Genomic DNA, 7529 nt, shown 5'->3' on the forward strand with positions numbered 1-7529 from the left:
ACGGGCTCAATCCCTAGTTGGGGAACTAAGAGCCTGAATGCCACACAGCACAGCCAGAAAAAAAAAAGACTTAAAAATTTTTAAAAAAGAAAGAAAAGAAAACGGAGTTAGAGTAGATGTGACCATTCAGTATTAATGAGAAGAAAAGGAGTGTTAAAAAACAAAATTCAGGGCTTCCCTGGTGGCGCAGTGGTTGAGAGTCCGCCTGCCAATGCAGGGGACACGGGGTCGTGTCCCGGTCCGGGAGGATCCCACATGCCGCGGAGCGGCTGGGCCCGTGAGCCATGGCCGCTGAGCCTGCGCGTCCGGAGCCTGTGCTCCACGAGAGAGGCCACAACAGTGAGAGGCCCGCGTACCGCAAAAAAAAAAAAAAAAAAAAAAAAAAAATTCAGCTGAGTAAATTTGAAGCTCTAGCTGGCTTTGGTCAATTATTCATGAATTGGGCAGCCTCGCATCTAGGATAAAAAGGAGCTCCCATAAGTGAAGCCTTGGAGCAGTGTCTGGGGCACCCAGGAAGCGTCCAGTCAATTCTAGGCATCTTTATGAGGTGGTCTGTAATATTCTCATTTTACAGATATGCAAACTGACCTCTGAAGGACGAAGGAACTTGAGAAGTTACGCCTCACAACTAGGACAGGATGGGTTGAGAATTCAAATCCTAAACTCTTAAGTTTTCTACCACTTTGAGCCCTTCATTTGGAAAATGACACACGTTGCTGAGTGACGGAAATCTCACTTTTCTAAACAGCAACCACACTGAAGTTGGTCTTCAATTCCTAAATCCAGGTTTGACTGTGTGCCTTGGGCAACCAATCTCCCCTCTCGGCCTCAGGTTACACAGCTCTATGTTGGGAGATGAGAAGGGCAGAGATTGGGGTGTCTGCGCTCCCTATCATTTCTGAAATCTGATTCTGGGGGAGAGCTCCGGCCGGCCACCACACAATTCCCAGTTAGGAGCGTCTATCCGGCGAGTGTGGGGGAAAGAAGGGTGTTCAGCAGGGACGGGAGCCGGGCTGATACCGGGGGCAGGCGGCAGGCGAGGCTGGAGAGGGGCTGGGGCCTGGCCGTGGAGGGCCTTGAGTGCCAAAGACGGGCAGGAGCTGGCCTCAGAGTCCCTCTGGCTTGGGGCCCGCGTGTGAGGTGATGGAACCTGACAGACCCCACTCGCCATCTCCCTTTGAGCCCCTCCAACTGGTCTGTGGGCCGGGCAAGCTGTAGACAGACCCGGCTTCCTCTGCAATGTGGGAATAACGTAGACCTACCCACAGGGGCTGGCTCCAGAAAAAGCGATACGTAGGGAAGAAAGCATGACGAACCCGCAGTGGACTTTAGAGGCTGCGTCGTTGTTCAGACGGGGAATCTGAGGAGCAGGTACGCCGTCAAGGGCCCCGCAGGAGCCTGAGCTCCGCCCTCCCACACCAGCTCCTTCCACCGACCGCGGCAACGGACAAGGCCCACAGATGTCGCTAACACCCTATAAGGCGTTGTAACGCCCTACAGAACGCAGGCCAGGTTACTCCGGGTGACAAAGGCCCCCACGGAGGGCGGAAACCAAGGAAAGAGTGGAACATGGAGAACAGGGTCGGGGGGGGGGAGAGAAGGGAATTACGAAAGCCCGCGGTGGGAGGAGGGCTGGGGCACCGCCGGGCAGATTACGGCGCAAAGCCCTAGCAACAGGCCGACCATTGGAGGAGCGGGAAAGGCTAGCTGTGATTGGTTCTCGCCGCTGCCCGCGATTGGAAGGCGGCCGCATCCCCGCCAAGCTCACATCCGGGAGTCTGGTCTGGTCTGGAACCTTAGCGATCCCGGGTTGTCAGATTTCCTTGGCCTACAGGGCAGCGCCGAAGACATGTCAGGCGGGCGCGCAGAGCGGTGAGGCTCACCCACGCGGAATCGCAGGTGCGGGTACGCGCAGGCATCCCCGCGCAGAACTGAGGTCCCGGGCACACGCAGACAGCGAAATCCTGCACCTGGGGCCCAGGTGTTTGCGGATAGGTGACCGGAGAGAAGGCCGAGGATGGAGTTCCCGAATGGGTTGGAGCTGTGCGCGGGCCGAGCTCGGGGGCCCTACTGCCGTCCCAGGGTCTGGGCCCAACCCGGGTAACGCGAAGGCTTGCAGGAAGCCGAACCCAGCCGACACCCGGGGGCCCGGGCCTGCTGCAGAGCCGGGCGGCGCCCAGCGGGGGGCAGCAGAGGACGGCGCCACTGGAGCCGGCCCTTGCGGGGGGGGGCGCGGGGGGCCGGGGCCCGGAAGGCTGCTGAATCCTCCCAATTCCGGGGCCCTGCAAATCATTTGGCAAACCCAAATAAATGGGGCAGAGGCGGCCAGACCAGTCGCTGGTGCATTCTTGGGTACTGAAGCCCTGAGGAATGGATGAAGGCTGTTTTGTTATCTAGGTTCGTTTTGGCCCTATCACCACTGGGCTAAATAAATTTTAAACCCTTAACATTTAGGATATTAGGGGAGTATTGCTCCTTTTGCTTTTGCCCAGCAGTGTAATGAAGTGTTTGATCTTGGGGATCTGGACAGCATTTAGCGAAATTACATTGAAAGGAACTCACCCAAAATGCTTGCAGTCAGCCACAAGCTGCTCCTCCTTTATACGGGTTACCCAGCCATTACTTCCCAAATCTATCACGTGTATTTGAATGTAAGGCCTAATTTTGGTCAAGAGAATATTTTTCACTTAGTCCATCCACTACCCTCTCCAACCTAGTACTCATTATTGAGGAACCACACTCCCCAAAAGGAATGTCTGTTTGAAAACTCAGCAGTTTCCAAACTGAGCAGGCAAAACCACTTATAAACCGTAATAACGTAACACCTCCATATTTTGGGAAGCAAGGACTTTTGGAATGCAAAATGCTTTCATAACAAACCAAAGGGAATCCAAAATGAGCTTTCAGTCAGGCTTTAAAGAACTGACCAACCATCAAAACCCCGGCTCTAAAAATCTGGCTTAAGGAGGCTAAGAGAATGAAGAGATGGAAGGTTTGATGTCTCGTGTTGGCCCCTTATCTGAGAGCCAGTATGTAGTAGGGTAACTTGTCCATCGTGGTGGGAATAACCAGTTAACACCAAGACTGTGTTGAAAGTCTAGATTCATTCTCCCAAGGTAGATCCAATATGAAGGCAGCCTCTCAGACATGACTGCAGCTTCCTGAAAACTCGGAGTGGTGGGCTGCACTATTTTCCCGCCTCTGCCAGGCATAGGGGCAAACAGCGGCAGGCCACCAGGACTCACCAGGTCAAGTGAGCACATGTATGAGATGGCTTGCTGAGTCAAAGCATGTGCTGAGTGGACACCTACCTAGTTCTTTTCCCATCCAAGGGAAACAGGAGAGGATTTTGAGGAGGCAAAACACCCTAACCTAAAAGACTACTCAGAAAACAAGATGGTTCCTCTGGGTGACAGGCAGGCAGCTTTGTCCTCCTGGGCTCAGGTCACAGGCCCTGGTGCTGACCGCTGCTTAAGGCCACCTGATTCTGGTGGAAGAGCCCTGGGCCGGCCACCACTCAATTCAAATTCGGTTCCACCTGAACCAATGAAAAGGCTGGATGGAGGGACAAAGAAAAATCTTTATGCAAGACCAAAAAGAGCACCCCAACAGGAATAAGACACAAATCAAATGACGTAGGAGGAAACAAATATACAAAACCCAGAATGTGTTAAGACCACCAAGTAGCCTGGTCTCTGGAAAAGTCAATGTTATAAAAAAGAGGTGGAAGGAGTAGAGGCTAAAGAAAACTATTATGAAATCCAATTAATCGATTTCATTGGATCAGAGGAGAGGGGGTTAGAAAGTGCTATCAAAGGCATTCTGGGCAAAATTTGGGGAGATCTGAATATGGGCTGGTATTAGAGAATTATTGTGAATTCCTTAGGTGTGATGACAGTGTGGCCTTCATAAGACAATGTCCTTGTTTTTAGAAATATCAACATAGGGAGTGCAATGTCATTACTTTCAAGGTTCCACAAGACAAATATAAAATGTCACAAAGCAATGGATATTTGGTTTATCCCTGTACCATCTTTTCAACTTCTGTGTTTGAAATTTTTCAAACTATAAAAAGGTTGGGGGGGTCAAGTCCCCCGATACCACCTAGCTATCCTTTAAACAGGGTTAAATCTAAAGCAAGAGGCAATTACTGGGACCACCGGTTTCAAATATCCACATTTAAAAACCATAAGCCAGGGAATTCTCCCACAGTCCAGTGGTTAGGACTCCACGCTTTCACTGCCGAAGTCCTGGGTTCAATCCTTGGAGGGGGAACCAAAATCCTGCAAGCTGCGCAGTGCAGCCAAAAAAACCCACAAAAAACCACAAGGCAAAACCTTATATGACCCACGGGTCACTTAATGCTCAAAAGCAGCAAAAGTCCTTCCATCTCAAACTGAGGCAGGTTATGAAACACAGAGGACAGTCACTCGTTACCTCTAGGAAGGGAAATGGGTGGCTGGGAAAACCATGGGAGACTTACTGTTACCCGATGTCACCATACTACTGTCCAGACAGTAAATATTTTAAGTTTCAAGGGCAACATACTGCCTCTGCACTTTTTTTCCCCTTTACAGCACTTTAAAAATATAAAGCCAGGTAAGGATTAAGTTATGAAGATGAAATACCAAAAATCCTATGAGCTGGTACTGAGGACTCCCGTCAGTGTGATCGAGCCACTCTAGCCCCAACTCTTCACTGACCACAGGTATCTGGTTAATCAGAGGTAGGGTTTGTGGCCATTCAGATCCAACCACATTTACCCATACCAGAACTGGAAAGTTCAAACTAGCAGCCCAATTAAATTAGTAAGCTGGTACACCACATTTTAATGTTGATGAGGCTGGAGACCACTTAATGTCAGCTCCAAGAAATGGAGAACGGTGTTACCAGCTTGATTCTCCAAGTTTGCTTTGGAAACTGCACAGGAAGAGGTAGCTGCCATTCTCAGCCACTCAGATCAACCAGTGTGAGTCAACAGGCAGGTTCCGCTCACCAGCACAGAGGCCAGTGCATGCGGTCATTACACATAAATAGAGTGGAGGGAAACTGCACTCGCTTCACCAGGCAACTTATTTGCTCCACTGAAAGGTTCCCTGCCACTAAGTCCCATTTGATATCCCCTCCACTCCACCTGCAAAGTTCTAGGAATGCAGAACCCCGCTCTGTGGATGCCCGAAGCCAAGTAGATCATTCACTCCTTTACAATTACCCTCCTGCCCATCACCTTTATTTAATTCCCTCCCACTATCAGTTATTTTTTAAGTTCTAGAGTGCGTTGAGGAAGAGGACCTCTATCGTTAGTGCCTAACCCGGGGTATCATTCAATTCCTGAATTAGGAGAGCTTTCTTAACCTCAACTTTTCAGGGCCATTCTTTTCCAACTGCTTATCACTGTTAATGCAAGCCCCCCACCCCCATACTTCACACTGGAAGTATGTCACAGGAGATTGAATACAGAAGGAGCTAGGAGAGTCCAGATGACTTCTACTAAGAGATCTGCGAAACTGTAAAATAACGCTACTCTATTTTTTGTTTTGGAGAACAGTTACTTTTCATGAAATTGTTAGGTATTGCAACATGTAACAGGTTTCCATTATTTTTAAACAAATACTTTCAGTTTCTAGTTTTTGATACAGTCTACATAAGAGTTATGTAAAGAGGTCCTGAGATGAAAAAGTTTAAGAAACACTGCATCAACGAACTGTTAAAACTGGGTGGAAATGCAGCAACAGACAGCATTTTTATCTCCAGAAGTCTGTCTGTGGAAAATCCTCTGGGCAAATTCCAGTCTTATGTCAAATTCCAGGCACTCACAATGGGACGTTACACCACAGGAACAAGGGTGTAATGGTACCACCTTCCAGGAGCTGCCCTTCTTTCTGAAGAGCCTTGGCGAGCCTGTGCTGATCTTGCCCATCTCTCAACCCCCCTGGCTGGCAAGACGTGTACAACTTGCCCCTATCCAGTAACTGGCACACTGAGCTCTTGCTCAGTGAGCGCGCTGGCTGCTGCTCAGTGTTCTCTCCTAGAGGAGCAGAAGCAGCCTGGTGTTAGGAGGCGAAGCTCAGGAGGGTTGAAGATGCGGCTGCAACATGGGTCATCAGTGAGCTGTGGGACCTTAGGCACACAGGTCACTTCTGTGTCCACAGAAGCGGCGCTCTCAGGGTGGTTCTGAGGGACAAAGAGCCAAAACACGTGAATTCATTAACATGGCAAAAGCCTAGTCCCCCAGTGTTATTCCTAAAATGTGAATTAAAATTTCTCAAAAAACTCAAAAGCCGTCCTCTTCCTCTGCATGAACCAGTGCAGCCAGCCCCTCCCTGCCTTGCTGGAGCACACCCAAGCCGGTGGAGGAGAACACCTTTGCCCTGGTGTTCCTTCCTGTAGACAAACCCCTCGTCACAGCTGGTCAGGGCAGATCACCCCACACGTCCAGGGATGTGATCCGAGCCGTGGGCACATCCTGACAGCTGCCATCAGAAACAGCACGCTGCTGAGTGCAGCCCACGTCAACTAAGGCTGCTGACCACCTCAGAAGACTTAAAAACCCAAGACAATATATTTATGAATGAACATCTTAAAATGCAAAAACCCACCTCATTTAAAACACAATGAGATCTCCAATGGGCACCTGAGAAATACCAAACCAGGCACGTGACCTGGTTTTCATTTAGACCTATATCCCCCACCCCCAGGGCTCAGAAGTTTAGTCACTTGACCGAGAATCAAAAGGAGTCATGATTCAAACTTAAGGTTCGTTTCATAATAGAAACAATGGAGACCCAAAAGGTGCGATCATTTTTTAAGGTCAGTAAACCCAGGTCTGATTCCCAGAGGTAGGCACTTTCCAATATACACCATTTTGCCCCTTTCCCCCGCAGTCCAACCTCATTCTTTGAGTGGGGCAGAACACCCATGTCCAATCAAACCTTCAAAAGCAAAGGAAAATTTCAACTCATTAAATAAAACTAGCACTGACATCAGATCTGTAAGTTTATTTGCTCAATGTACGACAGCTACATAATGACTCACATTCATGATATTCCATCACTGAGGAAAACTGCTAAGAATGGTCCGTGTGTGAAATAATTCCTTAGAGAAACACGGAGTTGGAAAAATAATCACTGATTAGACCTTAAAAATAGTTCACTGCATAACATGACAAAAAGCACAAAGGCTCATTCAGAGAACATATTCGTTGTTCTCCTACACTGTAATAGTTATAATTTCACCATGACAAACACCAGACATTAAGATTAAGCTAACACTGGTGTTTCTTTTGCTCCCCCCCCCCACCCTTAAAAACAAAATATATAACTGCATGTCACTAGAGCAACATCCAAAACAGATCAATTTGTTACGATCACTATTTGGTAGAGCAAACTTTACCCCCAAAAGGAAAAATTAAATTAAAAAAACTTTAAAAAATTTGAAGACTTAATTCTTTTTTGTCATAGGAATACATAACACCTACAGTATAAGTTAATAAATTTCAAGCTACTGTATAGAAATACAACACTAGCATG

Source organism: Stenella coeruleoalba, assembly GCF_951394435.1.
Source record: "Stenella coeruleoalba genome assembly, chromosome: 15".
Lineage (NCBI taxonomy): Eukaryota > Metazoa > Chordata > Mammalia > Artiodactyla > Delphinidae > Stenella > Stenella coeruleoalba.